Source organism: Phalacrocorax carbo, chromosome 2 (assembly GCF_963921805.1).
Source record: "Phalacrocorax carbo chromosome 2, bPhaCar2.1, whole genome shotgun sequence".
NCBI lineage: Eukaryota > Metazoa > Chordata > Aves > Suliformes > Phalacrocoracidae > Phalacrocorax > Phalacrocorax carbo.
In genome coordinates, this window is record NC_087514.1 from 13,666,491 (window position 1) to 13,680,099 (window position 13,609).

The window sequence follows — 13,609 nt, forward strand, 5'->3', positions numbered from 1 at the left end:
TTCTGCAGGTGAAGTGCAAAGGGAAAACAAAAGCCACATGCACATTCTGGTCATCCCTCTTGCATGGCTGCATGCTAGAAATAAGCTCTAGCTTTCTCAGAAAAAACCCCTTTCATTTCTCAAGAAGTAGCCCTAAAGCCCTGCATCCCTTGGCTCAGGCAGCTCACGGCACACATCACAGCAGGAAACAGAGAGAAAAGTGCCCAGAGAACCTGATGGGGGGGAAGAAGTGAGGGCTGAGGCCAGGAGATGATTTGGTGACCATTTCTCAGAAGAGTTTAGATTTGAGGGAAAGAGAAAAGAGAAGAAATCCATGTCACCAGGGTGTCAGGTCTGAATGAGACAGGCAATACATGCAGACTTATGGGATGCCCAGCCATCATTATTTGTATGACCCAGAGAGCATCCCTTGCATCAGCCTCATCCAACAGGACAGCAGCACTGAAGGAGTCTATGGAGTTCCCAAAAGAGACAAAGAAGCTCGATAATTAACACAAAACATTAGTAACCTGCATGTGTCTATAGCTGCACACCTCCCTGTTTGACTCATTCACAATGTGTTAGAAAAGCGCAGATGGTTTGTGATTTATAATGCCAATGAGTCACTATACCTCTTTCCTCTCTCCCTGCCAAGGGCTCCTCTGCGTATCTTCACGTTCCCCAATGAAGAGTACAGATGAGAGGATAAAACACTCAAGCAGACTGGTGTAATGTCTCCCTCCCACAGGACAGTTTTAACCGTGTCCCCCAAACACCGCTATTCTTCTCTCCTGTCCCCATTTCCTCGTCCACTCATCCACGCTCCAGTGAACTCAATGGCTATCACTTCAAGTCATCCAGACTAACACTTCTTAAGCAGTCTGAACCTTTGCACCACTAGGAAAAGCTTCAGTACACAGTAATTTCCCCTTTTAAAACATTAGGTCTGGCTTACAATTTTAACGCCTAAAAATATTCACTTCCTGAATGGAGACTCTTGAGTTACGGTGCCAGATGCTATTGAAGGAAGCCCAAAAGCTAGGTTTGGGCGACCAAATAGCATCTTGGAGCCCACCACACTACTTGCACAGTGATGCAATGAAAACATTCACCTCGACATTTCCAGAAGCAGGAATTTCAACACACCTCCTTCAAAACCAAACCACCCCTGAAAACCGCGAGCTGGATTTTTACAGGACCCGAACACCCAGTGTCCTCCAACCTCAGACGGAAGATATCAAACAAATCTGATGTCAAAGGTGCTTCAGGACAGCTCAAATTTTAAGCACACGAACAGTCAGCCATTGGCCCGACTCACATGGTTCAATACCCTGATGAACCAACTACAGAGGCAAACCTCAGGCATCCCACATCAAAATGCCACATTTCTGCCTGGGGGTGCAAACAGACCCCTCTGCATGTATTGCTGCCGACCTGGGGAAGCACACTGCAGACACCCATGCTGCCAGTGCCCGTGGCCAGGTTGGGTTCCCCGCTCACTAGCCAAATTCAGATGAACGACCTTAAACTGCTGGCAGGTGATGCATGCGTGTTGCCCAGCCTTTATCTCTTTTCCTCTGTGATACAGAGGAATTCCTGTACTGCTAGGAAAATACACCTCTGTCCTCAAACCTGATGCAGTTTCCCCCCAACCGTAGCTGGTGCCTGCTCTCCCAACTAAGACTAAGAAAAAAATTGGGTGTACAAGATCAGCAGGCCATGTCTCCTGTCCAGGCAGGCAGGAAAGGCGGCTGCTGCTGGTTAAGAATGAGGTGCTAGGAGTAGGACTTGCTTAAGCAGTGCTTTGCACCGGCCTGACCTTGTCTCCCTCTGGCCCTGGTGACGAGTGGATTTGGTTCTGCAAATGGGCTTTGCAAATGTCTTGGTGTAGATAACAGTCACTCTCATCTTGTCACATTTTACACAAAATGTTGTTCTGCTCTAATTGTTTAAAGGAAAGACTGTTTCAAAAGTGGCCTTTCATCAGACCATGAAAAACGTAGTTCCACATCTGGAGGCTTTTCTTCTCTAAAAGCAATGACATAACTTCCACTGACTATGTAAAACAGGTACCTTTTCTGGGTCCTTTCCCTTCATGTAGAAGTCTGCCTTAGATGGTTAATGACCTACAGTGATCAGAGGATCCCACTGGACCCAGTAGTTGGAGCCTTTAGAGCTGTTAAGGCACCTGTCGTCACTGCAGGCCTGAGAATTAAGGCACTGCTATTATCCCCATTGCTCAGATGATCAGTTAAGGCATGAAGAGAGTGTGGCTGAGGCTTCCTTAAGTGGCCAAGTCAATTTATAGCTTGCTGCTACCAAAAGGGACGGGGTAGTGACAGTTAAAAAATCATGCCTTACCCAAGGTCTTCAGCAGTGCTGGAAACCACATCCAGGTTTTCTGTGCTAGAGGCTACTGCTCCATCCTCCAGTAAATTCAGGTTATCCTCTTGGCTCCTGAGTTGAAAATATTTAACGGCCCCTACAAAATGAGCTGGTACTCTTAGATTAGGTCCCAGCAAACAAGCACTGAAGTCACAAAACCACCACAACTCTCACTCACCAGCAGGCTCATGGGAGGAAGCAAAAGTCTGAAGATCAAAGGTCTGAACTCTGCCTTCCGTCAGAAATCACTCATCAGGCCAGGTGCACGTATGCAGCAGAGAAGCCCGTCTGCTTCTGACGATGCCAAACCTCCCTCTGTCCTAACACAAGCTAAAAGTTACCTTCCTCTGCAGCTGCAGCAAAACACATCACTAGCAAAGCTCCACCAATTCCTCCTGGTCTTCCTTTCCTTCAATGCTACAGTTCAAGAAAAAACTCTCCCCTTCCCTTTTATTTTTGTTTGCCTAGATTTTGGGAAAACCTAGTACTGTAGTGAGCATTCTCATGTGATGAAGACCTTCTCATGACAACCACATCTCATCCAAAGTCTGTGGGCACCATCAATATTCTTGCACTCTTCTCTCTGTCTCTGGAGGCCCAGGAAGAGTTGAGCCACACCTTTTTCAGTCAAGGGCATATTTTCTGCTGCTGTTGATAATACAAACTGAGCATTCCTAGCATGCATCACATTATCCCTTCATCAGTTCCTCGGTCAGCATTGAGGTCAAATACTGAAAACGTGACCCTCTAAAGATGCTTAGCTACTCTGTTTCCCATCATCCTAATCACATGCTGTGCCCGCTGAAGTTGTTTCATTATATCTGCTGTACTTCATCTCCTGCAATTCCCACTTAGATCACCTCCACACATCATTTTCCTCTTACTGGCTTCAAATTTTATCTGAGCACTTTGTTTTCAAAGCCTATTTAATTATCTCTCCTTCTCTTAGTAAGTGCTTAGACCTCATGCCCATACAAACCACTTTGTTTTAGGATGGTATTACAAACTGTGACAGAAGACCTACTACATGTTCAGCAGAAGAGGCAAAGAGACAACAAATAGCAAGTCCAGCAAGATCTTTTGAAACATCTGCACGCATCCCCTTCACTGCAGGTCACAAAACACTTCCCCCAGTGTACCAGGCATTTAAGATATATAATACAAGACCAAAAGCCATCAACTATTGTCTGTCACCAGAAACCAGAGCCAGCTGAAGCATCACTGATGTTCCAGATGTCTACACCATCTGAAGCTCAAAATGAATAGTTGTTTGGAGCTGAAGTTATTCACCAAGTAGCACACTCCTACTCTGTACCACTGTTCTAATTTCTTCTGTCATCCAATAAATATGCTCCCAATCAAATATTTATCTTCTTTAGGATAATCACAGATTATACATACAATTCTTCAAAACAAACAGACAAACTCACTCCCCCAAAAAACAAAACCCCCAAACAAAACAAAAAACCACCCCCAACATAAGAGACAACTGAACACCAAACAAAAACCAAAACACACAGAATTAGGAAACCTTCCAAAACTGTGCTTGCTTATGGGGAAAAGGCCTGCCTTGCCACGCAGTACACCAAGACTTCAGGTACGTGTGTACAGTTTATTAAGTGTCCCTACAGGTGCTTATTAGGGATGGCAAACACACGCATTTTGCCCCTGGGGATCACAGGACCTAACGAGCTTCCTCTTCCTCCCTGCAGCACCCGCTGCTGCTGCTACGGCGATTTGTCACAGGGCAGAGCCGCTGCCCTCTGTGCACAGTAACAGTTTTGCTGTTGGGAGAATTTGGCACAGCCACAAAGGACCTTTGTTCATGCCAGAAGTTGGGCGCACAATGCAATCCTTCCCCCTTGTCACACAGAGTTGGGTTTCCATAGCCGGGTTAGAAACACTCCCTGACGACTGCAAGCCACAAACCAAACACCATCCCCCTCCCCGACATGAAATCTTTCTTCCCATGTCAAGTACCACAGGATGGAGGAGACAGAGGGGAGCAGTCACTACTTTTTTGGGGATTAATTACTGCAAACTCTAACCTGACTTGCAGCACAGATGGGTCTGAGGGACTGCTGGAGCTCTGCCCTCAGTCTCTTTGCAGGACTTTTGCTACCTGGATGGATACTACAAGACCACCTCAATAGAAGGCTCTCCAACTTCCAGGTATATTCTTGTCCTCAAGAAGCCAGAAACTTGGCAGATAGATCTGGTCTAACAGCACATAATTCCTTTGTGCCACATTTTCCCATCTGTGTTTAATCTGCCAGCCTCTGTATGTTGTGATAACAACATTATCTTAACTGTGTTATTTCAGCATAGCAGTTCTGAGGCACTGCCTGTCCCACCTCTCCCTCAGCTGGCCCTTTCAATGGGGGTCCCCAAGCCAGGATACGAGCTGCCAGCACCCAGGAGCTCTGGGAAAGGATGCCAATATGGCGGGCAGGGGACAGAGGGTGAGCACCCTAACATGATGCCTAACATGGAAAAGAGTGGGATGCAGATGTGTCTGCACTTTCATTTCACCCAGGAGATACAAAGAGGGGACTGTTACTGGATCATTCACAAATTATCTAATAACCCAGTTCAAAAGAAACAGTGCTTCTTTTGGAAACATGCAGTGGAAGGGAGTGAAAAGGACCTTTGGAAGTAAATTAAGTTTCTTAAGACCTAATTATGTATTAAAAAATAATAGTAATTGACACACTTGTAAATATGATCAGACTAGCACAATCCACGCCTTTGCAGACTTTTGCCAGAAAGCATGCCACAAAGGACACATTTTGTTTCTTCTACTTTTCATTTTAAATGTCAAGGGATGCAGAACAAACCAGTTCCTACTTCCAAAACTGAGCTTGATCTGGACCATCCGAAGCTTGGATGCTTTGGCATCCGCCTGGAATGCCCCTTCTGCTCCCAAACCGCAGAGGGCCCATGTTTCACCCAGACAGATTATTACTATGCTGAAGAATAAACTGCCAAGGAAAACAAACAAAAAAAGGAATTGGAAAAACCTCCCATTCATTTATTTCTTACCAGTGGAAGCGTTTACCGTCGGAACACCTTAAAGCATGACAAAGTACACATGGCGGTTGCCTCCTCCTGTCTCCTCCCGTGCCAGAGTCATCGCAGGCATCGGCCTCTTTGTCTCCCTAGCGCCTGGATTCTCCCCCAGGGCTACTTCATAGCACGTCCAGATGAACAAACTGTAACAATAACGCTTGAGCAATACTTGAGAAATGCAGAAAAGGAAGAGAACTGCTCCTTAAAACAGTTTTTCACTGAAGGGTATTTTTCTAAATCGGGGGGTTTTTTTGGTTTTTATTTTTTGAAACTGGGTTTCTTCTCCATTTCTGGTGAGTAGGTGGGGGTCTCGCTTGAAAAAGCAAAGGCTGTTTTATACACATGAAAAACATGTCCCTGAGGGATTGCATCTTCATTGCCTCTCACGAGGTCAATTGATTATTTCTTGTTGTCTTTTGGTATGTCAGGAATCTATTGGGCAATTTTGCTCCATTAAAAAGTATCTGAAGAAATTATTTTTGAAGAGTTTCTTATATATAATTGGTATCCCCCCAAAAGCAAAAAAAACCTGAATAATGGAACAGCTACTCTCCAAAAAGATCACACCACAATGAGTAAAACACAATACCATGACGCAGGAAGGTAGAAGCAGAAAACCACAACTCAACTCAGAAGGTGGCCGCTCTCACTGCTGTCTAGGTGACCAGAAGGAAAGCAAGACCCCAGCTTAAGTTTGTAACATCCCCTAAACCTCATTAGTTCAGTTTTCCTCTTATTTCATATGATTCATGTTCCCTCTCCAACCCACCTCCCCCTCCCGCTATGAATTCCAGAACTCTGCTGGTCTCATGGATTCTTGCTGTTTTTTTTCCAGAAAGGCCAAAGGGAAGGTGGAAGGAAAGCATTAAGCTCTTTCTACCCATACCTACAACTGTGCGGGCTCCAGCGCCCCTCCTTTGCCGTCACAGCCCAGTGAGGTCCGCAGAGGGAGGGTGGTACAGAAGTGTTAAGTATCATTGTTTCTGAAAAAATCCCCATCATTTGGGCAGCCTGTGCTGCCCCTCAGCCAAACGGAGCTGGAAATCCTGCAAAGCCCTGAGCATAACCACCACAGAGAACGTTCAGGAATGAAGTGTTAGTGCCAGGAAAGCCCCCAAATTTGTGACCAACTGTATGGCACGGGCTCAGAAATCACCTCCACTCAAGCCCACGTGCTCTTAGAGCCAAGCTTTACAAGAAGTTCAGATCTCCTCTGACACAGTACATTAATAACCCTGCAAACCAGGGCCACGGAGCATGAGAGGCACAGAAACGGCCAGGACCAGGTCTGCAGCAGCATGCCCAGGGCATATGCTCACTCCCACCCGCTCCAGCAAACCCTCCTCCTTCCCCCTTTCTCCTCTGCGTTGCAAAACAGTCTCCAACCAACCAGTCATCAAAATCTAGCGTGACATTAGCATTCAGTATTTGCCAAAACAAATGCACACTCCTTCCAAGGGAAGGAGAAAAAAAAATTCCATAGTGATATAATTTCAAGAGCCACTGATTTTGTGACCAGCCCGTGTTAATTTAGCTCATCTCCTGGTTTTGTAATGTTTGTGAAAATTTCTCTCTCATAAAGGAACAACCACCGAACACCCCATTATGAACTCAGTGCGATGTGGCAGCTCTTTCCATGGCAACCCACCAGCACTGAGCCTGCTTTTCTACATGGACTTTGCTGCATGATGAAGGAGGGCAGGGAAAGAGCCTCCTGAAAAGCTCCAGCTGTTGTCTCCAGCCTGGCAATCCTGCGACCCTGGGGAACAGAAGACATCAGGGAAAGGCAAGACTTCTACAGCCTCACTGCTGAAATGTGTCTTAGCTCCAACTGTTAACCAGCTGCTTGGTCATTTGCAGGTTGGTTGGCTTGCTTGCTTTGCAAAGCACAGTCAACATATTTTGTTTCCCAAACACAGCACAGAAAATTACACTCTTGTAGGCCCAAAAATCACTCTCTGCAGCAGAAGGGAGTGGAATTAAGGCAACTGGGCCATGCTCTCAGATAGTCTCTATATGCAACAGCAGGGTGCTTGCTGAGGAATATCTCCTTTTGGAGGACAGGCAGAAGCCTGCATCACTGCCAGTACTAGCAGGACAACCACGCTGGGCTTGCCACTGCCGCAAGCAGCCTGGCTGGTGTGGAGGGCAGGCAGGCAGGGTGCTCGCAAGCTCCCTCACTGCCTCTGATAGCCATTGCTGGATGTTGTACCTGATATTCTGCTAGGACCAACCTGCCATTGCTGCTGCAGCAGTTAAACACAGCTCAAAAACTTCTCTCTGCAACCACAAGTCTTCCTCCAAAACATGCCTGCCCACCCCCACATCCATCCCCCCTGCCCTTAGACAATACTTTAGTAATTCAGCATCCCTGGACATCTGGGAGCCAGGACCTCCAGGCACATCTCGTCTTTGGCTATTCTTCAACCTAGCCATGTAGTTAAACCCTTTGCGTAACTACTTGGGATTGAAAGCTGACACACAAGCTAGCTCCCAAGGATTTCCCCCCTGTCCCCCCTTCCCAGCAGCATTCCCTCCCTATCACCTGCAAGACTTTGCCTTAAGCACTACAATTATCCAGACTGGAGCGCTCCAGAGTTATTTCTCCTGAGGCTTTATGTGAAAGTTTAGTTGCACAATAGTTTCTGAGGTTTAGGAAAAACCACGTTCCACAGCAAGAGCTAGTGCTATTATTTGAAGTCACCCCCCCTTATTTGGATTTTGGGATTGGAAGAGGAGACACAATAGTCCCATGGATAAAGTTGAGGATGGCAGAGACCTGAGACCACATCTCAGAGGAGCATTCATCAGCCATCACCTCTCTCAAATGTGGCTTGGGCTTCAGGCATCTTTCCTGACAAAAGAATGGTAAAATACACATTTATGTGAAGAGCTTCAGTTCCAGCAGATCAGCTGCCTTCTGACAGGGAAATGCTTCCTCATGAACATTTCTTGAAGCAACTCCTTTCTCAAGACTTTTTTGATATTCAGGGAACTAGATCAAGACTTACTGCATGTTCTACACCTGAAACAGGAACCCAAGAGGAAAAAAATGTATTCTTGGAATTACTTTTGTCTTTTCTCCCCAAAGTTCCTCTTCTCTTCACAATTTCTTTGTCTCGTGGAAGCAACTGGCTTCTGCTCCAATGCCTTTTGCCTTCTCCACTCCCTCCAAAATATTCAGGGGGTGAAGGAAGCTTGGGAAGAAGAAACCAGACAAACCGTTCACATAAGCTCCTGATCTGTGTGACCTTCAGAAATAATCCTGATAGAGGCAGTCCTTGCGGAGGAGGGCTGCTTCTGGCTTGGGGAGGAATTGGGCCCGATATGACCCAATGCACTCAATTCCCCTGGTATCTCCTGTGGCCTCACAACAGTAAATTAAAGGGTAAAAATCAGAGGGGACAGAGAACAAACAGGAAACCCTTAAAATCCTTTCCTGCTCATGCAGGTCATGGACCTCTGCTCTCCTTTTGAAAAAGTTCATTTCTAAAGCAAAAGTTATCCCGTGCGTGATACTGCAAGAGGAGGGAAGACAGCCAGGGAGCGTGAAAAGGCTGCAGAGCCTCTCATGGAAAATCCTCACTCAGTCATTGAGCAGTCCTCTTGTAACACTTATTAAAATAAAGCAAATATGATGAAACCCAGCCCAGTTGCATACAACACTGCTGAGAAATTGGATCCGGCTGCTGAAATCGGCTCCCAAACCCCTCCTCTCCAAATACTGGCAGTTCACATCAGTTAACTGCATCCAAATCACCCCCAGGCAAGAAGGGACGGGAGAGATGAGACAGGAGGGGTCACCCCATGTTTGATTCATCTTCAGAGCAGGGCTGGTGCCTTAAATCTTCACTGGTCTCTTTTGTCACTTGCCAAGGTTCAAACGTGGCATCTCTAGCTGTTTCCTAATGATGAAAGGTGGCAGTGAATAAAAGAGTTCAAGGGCGATGTCCGTGGGACTCAGTCTTAGCTGTTGCATGAGCAAGTGAGGAAAGGAGCCTTAATATTAGGTCTAGGAAAGAAAGGCTTTTTTTTTTCTTCTCATCATTTGTTTTTAATTCTATATCTTATTCTTTCAAAACTGAATTAAAACAAGAATAGACAGATTTTACTCCTTTTGTGGAACAAATCAGCCTAACTGCTGAGGTCAGTGTTTTCAGATGAATGCATAAAAGCAGAAGACCCAGCTGAGGAAATTCAGTGCTCTCCAATTCATCATTTAGAAAGGATGAAGAACAGCCATCCTGGCATGTCACGTTTGTTCCTTTGAACGCGAAACAATTTAGTGTTGGTATCAGATGGCAGGAACTGGGGAAAAAAATAAAACCCAACACAACCCCAAAAAACCCCCAATCCTTTCCAGACTGCCCCAAGATATCTTTTCAGGGCTTCAAATGCTGAACAACGGGACAGCCATCCATGATCCATTGAACTTGCAGTGAACCAGAGCGATGTGAAAGGCATCCTTCTCTGTTCACCTCTTGACATAGTGACTCAGCACCACTGCTTGCCTCGCATCTCCTGTCCCAGACATACAGAGAGATTTGGGGCAACGACGTGAGAAAAGAGCCACAAATTATTTTACCCCCTGAAAGGGGCTTCGGATGGGATCCATACCTCACATTTCAGAGGAGCCAAAGCACTCCCTGAGGTTTGCATAAACACTGTCACCACCCCCAGAAACACACAGCAAAAACGCACCAAAAGCATGCTATGAGAGAGAGGGGGAAAAAAGTGCAATGAAATTTCATTCAGATCTGAGTAAGAAATCAAGAGGGTGGGGGGTGGAATCTTTCCTCCTTGGACAACCCCATTTCAAGATGCAGGCGTATACACACACTACATATTTCAAAACCACCACACACCATCGCTGTTCCCTTAGGGTGTAAATAGGACCAGGAAAGAAACACCTTTGAAACCAGCCCTCTGTTTGCTTCCAGTCCCAAGTGACTCAAAAGAAGGGCTGTCTGAAGATGCTCAGTAGCGGGTCAATCTTTCCCAGTAGGTAGGAGAGTTATAAATCAATCGCTTTTAAATAAAAAAAAAAACAACAAACCAAAAACCCCTGAGGCTTACTGGAAAAGTAAAATCGAGGCAGGGAGGGAAGGTAAAGATGAAAAGCACCTGTAATCTCTTTAACGCAGCACTGAAGTTCTTATGAAGGGAAAGCACAGAAATGTTAAGAAAAGGAAAGAAAGGAAAAGAAGAAAGCAGCCCATTGACACCAGCTACAGATCTATTTTTTTAATGGGCATTAGGTCAGCAGGGCATTTTCCACCTGCCCTGCTTAAACCAGAGTTTTGATGATGTTACATGTGTGATTTTAATACAGCATTTATCCTGGTGAAGATATAACTTTATTTTGTGCGTGTGTGTGTGCATGGATGATAGGGCAGGGTTTTCCTGAGGGGAAGAAGGGAAGGAGGGTGATTTGTAGGTAGACAATGAAAACAGAGCAGGTGTTGGGTTTGCACCTCAAATGGTTTTTGGGTTGCTGACAAGGGAAAGTGGGAGAGAAAGGAACAGGCAGCAGCAAAGGGCTACAAGGACTTGGCGAGGAGAATAAATAAGCAACATCTTTGCCCTCAGCCTTTTACAGTCCTCCTGAATTCAGCTCAAACGGCAAAAAGGCCAGCCTTGCTGCCACCAAATCCTACCCCGCAGGGACACCTTCCCCCTATGAACAGGGCCCTGGTCAGGGGCTCCAGGCCAAGTGCACAGGAGCTGCAACGTCCCCTTGCTCCTGCCCAATTTTTAGCCCAAACTACAGGCATGCCCATCTCAACTCTGAAGGCTTAGCACGTTGGCCAAGGCAGCAATGATAAAATACATTTTTTTGCAATATTTTTGCTAGTGATTTGTATCTACACATAGATGAAGATACTCCAGGCTTCCTCCTTGAAAGAGACTACAAAAACCAGAAAGGTCACAAATTCATACTTTGCTTTTCTTTCAAATTCCACAGTGCTTTTCTAATCTAATTCAATAAGGACTGTGTAAACAGACTGGAGCCCGTAAAATTTCCCAGTGAATTAGCTGCCTAACACGTTGGAAATTAAAGAAGGTTATCTAGAAGCTGAAGTCAACGTTTAAAACACAGACTAGAGAAAGACTGAGCGGTTTGGAAGCTGGCTTTCAGAAAACCCTATCCTACAACCTTAGCAATCTCTTACGTTTAATTACCACGGTTTTAGGATAGGTTACCATAATTAGGCTAGATTATACTTTCTCTTAAGGTGCAAAAAATCCCTGGAGAACGCCACCATTTGTGCCAGCACTGATTTGCTATACACTTAACTGCACACAATACGCAATGCCTTTTAGCTGTGTATATCCTATAAACCCAAAACAAGCCCAGAGAATCTTTTTCTGTCCACTACATTACACACAGCAGTGGTGTGACCCAAAACTGTTTCAGGAGGCCTGAAGACTTGAAGAACAGTGGACAGACATGAAGAAGAAAGCAGACTTCCATATCTCTATGGGGAATCTCCACCACGGGCAGCACTGGTGTAGCAATGTTGCAGACGGATGGTGCATGGATTCACTTTGCTCTTGGGCAGATGAAGTTAGGGTAAGAAAAAGGCACTTGAGACCCAACAAGAATTTTAACATTCACAAGCTGCTGTAAGAACAACCAAGGGTTTAACAATTTCCAGTGGTTTTACTTTACAAGGGGCAAGACAGAAATGGGGATACATTTTCAAATTTAATTTTACATTCCCTGAGGATTATATCCTAGGAAATTACTCCATTATGTGAATATTGTTACTGCATAACATTTTGCTCCCATTATCTCAAGACTCTTTTTGGCATGTATGTCAGATGCAATTCACCATATGTTTAATGACATGCAACACACTGGTTCGAATATATCCTACTAATGCAAAAAGCCAAGAGAACCTTTATTTTCTTATGCTTCAATTTACAACTTAACTCAGAAAAGCCTCAGTTTAGTCACACAGTCCTCATCCAATTTTAAGATCTCCCATGTAGAATTATGGAAGTTTAAACAACAAAAGAAAACCTCCCGAGACAGATAAAACTGCTTTTCATAAATTTGAGAAAGACAGGATACAGTTTAACTGTTAGCACTAGAAACATCCCAATCCCAATACCTTCTCCAGTATTTTTGAGCTATTCATGGAAAGTGGTTTCTCTGTATGATTACTAGGCAGGATTTTTATAGCAAGAAGGTTTTCCCCAATCACAACTTCAGTGCTACAAATCCAAACAGGCCCCAGTCCCTGTCCCAAAAAGTTTACACACTATTTCGCTGCTCCAAGGGGAGACAGGAGGATTATTAGATATAAACTGCTGGGGGGGGGGGGGGGGGGGGGAGGAGGGAGTGCTAAATACTGCTGTCTCCATGAATCAACACATGCTCTCCAAAACTCTCTACTAACCATTTACACTATGACAAAAATAGCAATTTTGAGAAATAAGCTACATGCTCTACAATCAGCAGCTCAGAAACAACAAGCAACACCAAGCGTTACTGCCTCTAACAATAGCCCCTTGAAGGCAAATATGTTTTAAGGTTAAACCAAACAGATTTTAGCTCATGCCATCAGACCAACTGTGTTCAATCCCTTCAGTCCAACGAAAGCCAAGAGTGTGCTTCTACACTGCAGAGGGCAAAAAGCAAGCGGTGTCCACCAGAATGACATCAACCTTTGCAAAGAGGGCACCACCCTCCTGGAATTCACGTGAAATACAGCTCACCTCAAGTTAACTGCTGCTGCGCTGAAGGTGCACAAAGCAGTTTGGCACCCAGCCTCTGCCGAAGGGGAGGTCTCATAAGCAGCAGCAGAGGAACACCAGTCACCTCCAGTAACTCACACAGGAAAGGACACACAGGCCAGCATGGCTAGATCCATGCACACTGCTATCAGTCATCCTTTTGACCAAATAAGAAAAAAAAAATAAAATCTACCAAATTCACTCACAGGAATACAAAGTGCCCTCGCCCCCCACCCCAAGCTTCCAATCGTCTGGAATAAAATCCAGCAGCCACAGACTAATTTTCAGATGTATTCAGTACCTGAGTCTCCAAGCAATTTAAAGGCACCCCCAGGATTTCAGTGTCCTGAGGGGAAAAAAAGAAGAAAAGGAAGTCCTATGCATTTCATATAGGTGTCTGACACAGCACTGGCACATAAACCCCAGCAAATAT

At 45.2% G+C, this 13,609-nt stretch overlaps 1 protein-coding gene across 6 annotated transcripts in view; it reads right to left on the minus strand.

Moving 5' to 3' along the window:
* Positions 1-13,609, minus strand: part of ZHX2 (zinc fingers and homeoboxes 2) — an 84,587-nt gene that overhangs the window by 22,754 nt on the left and 48,224 nt on the right. The window lies entirely within an intron of this gene.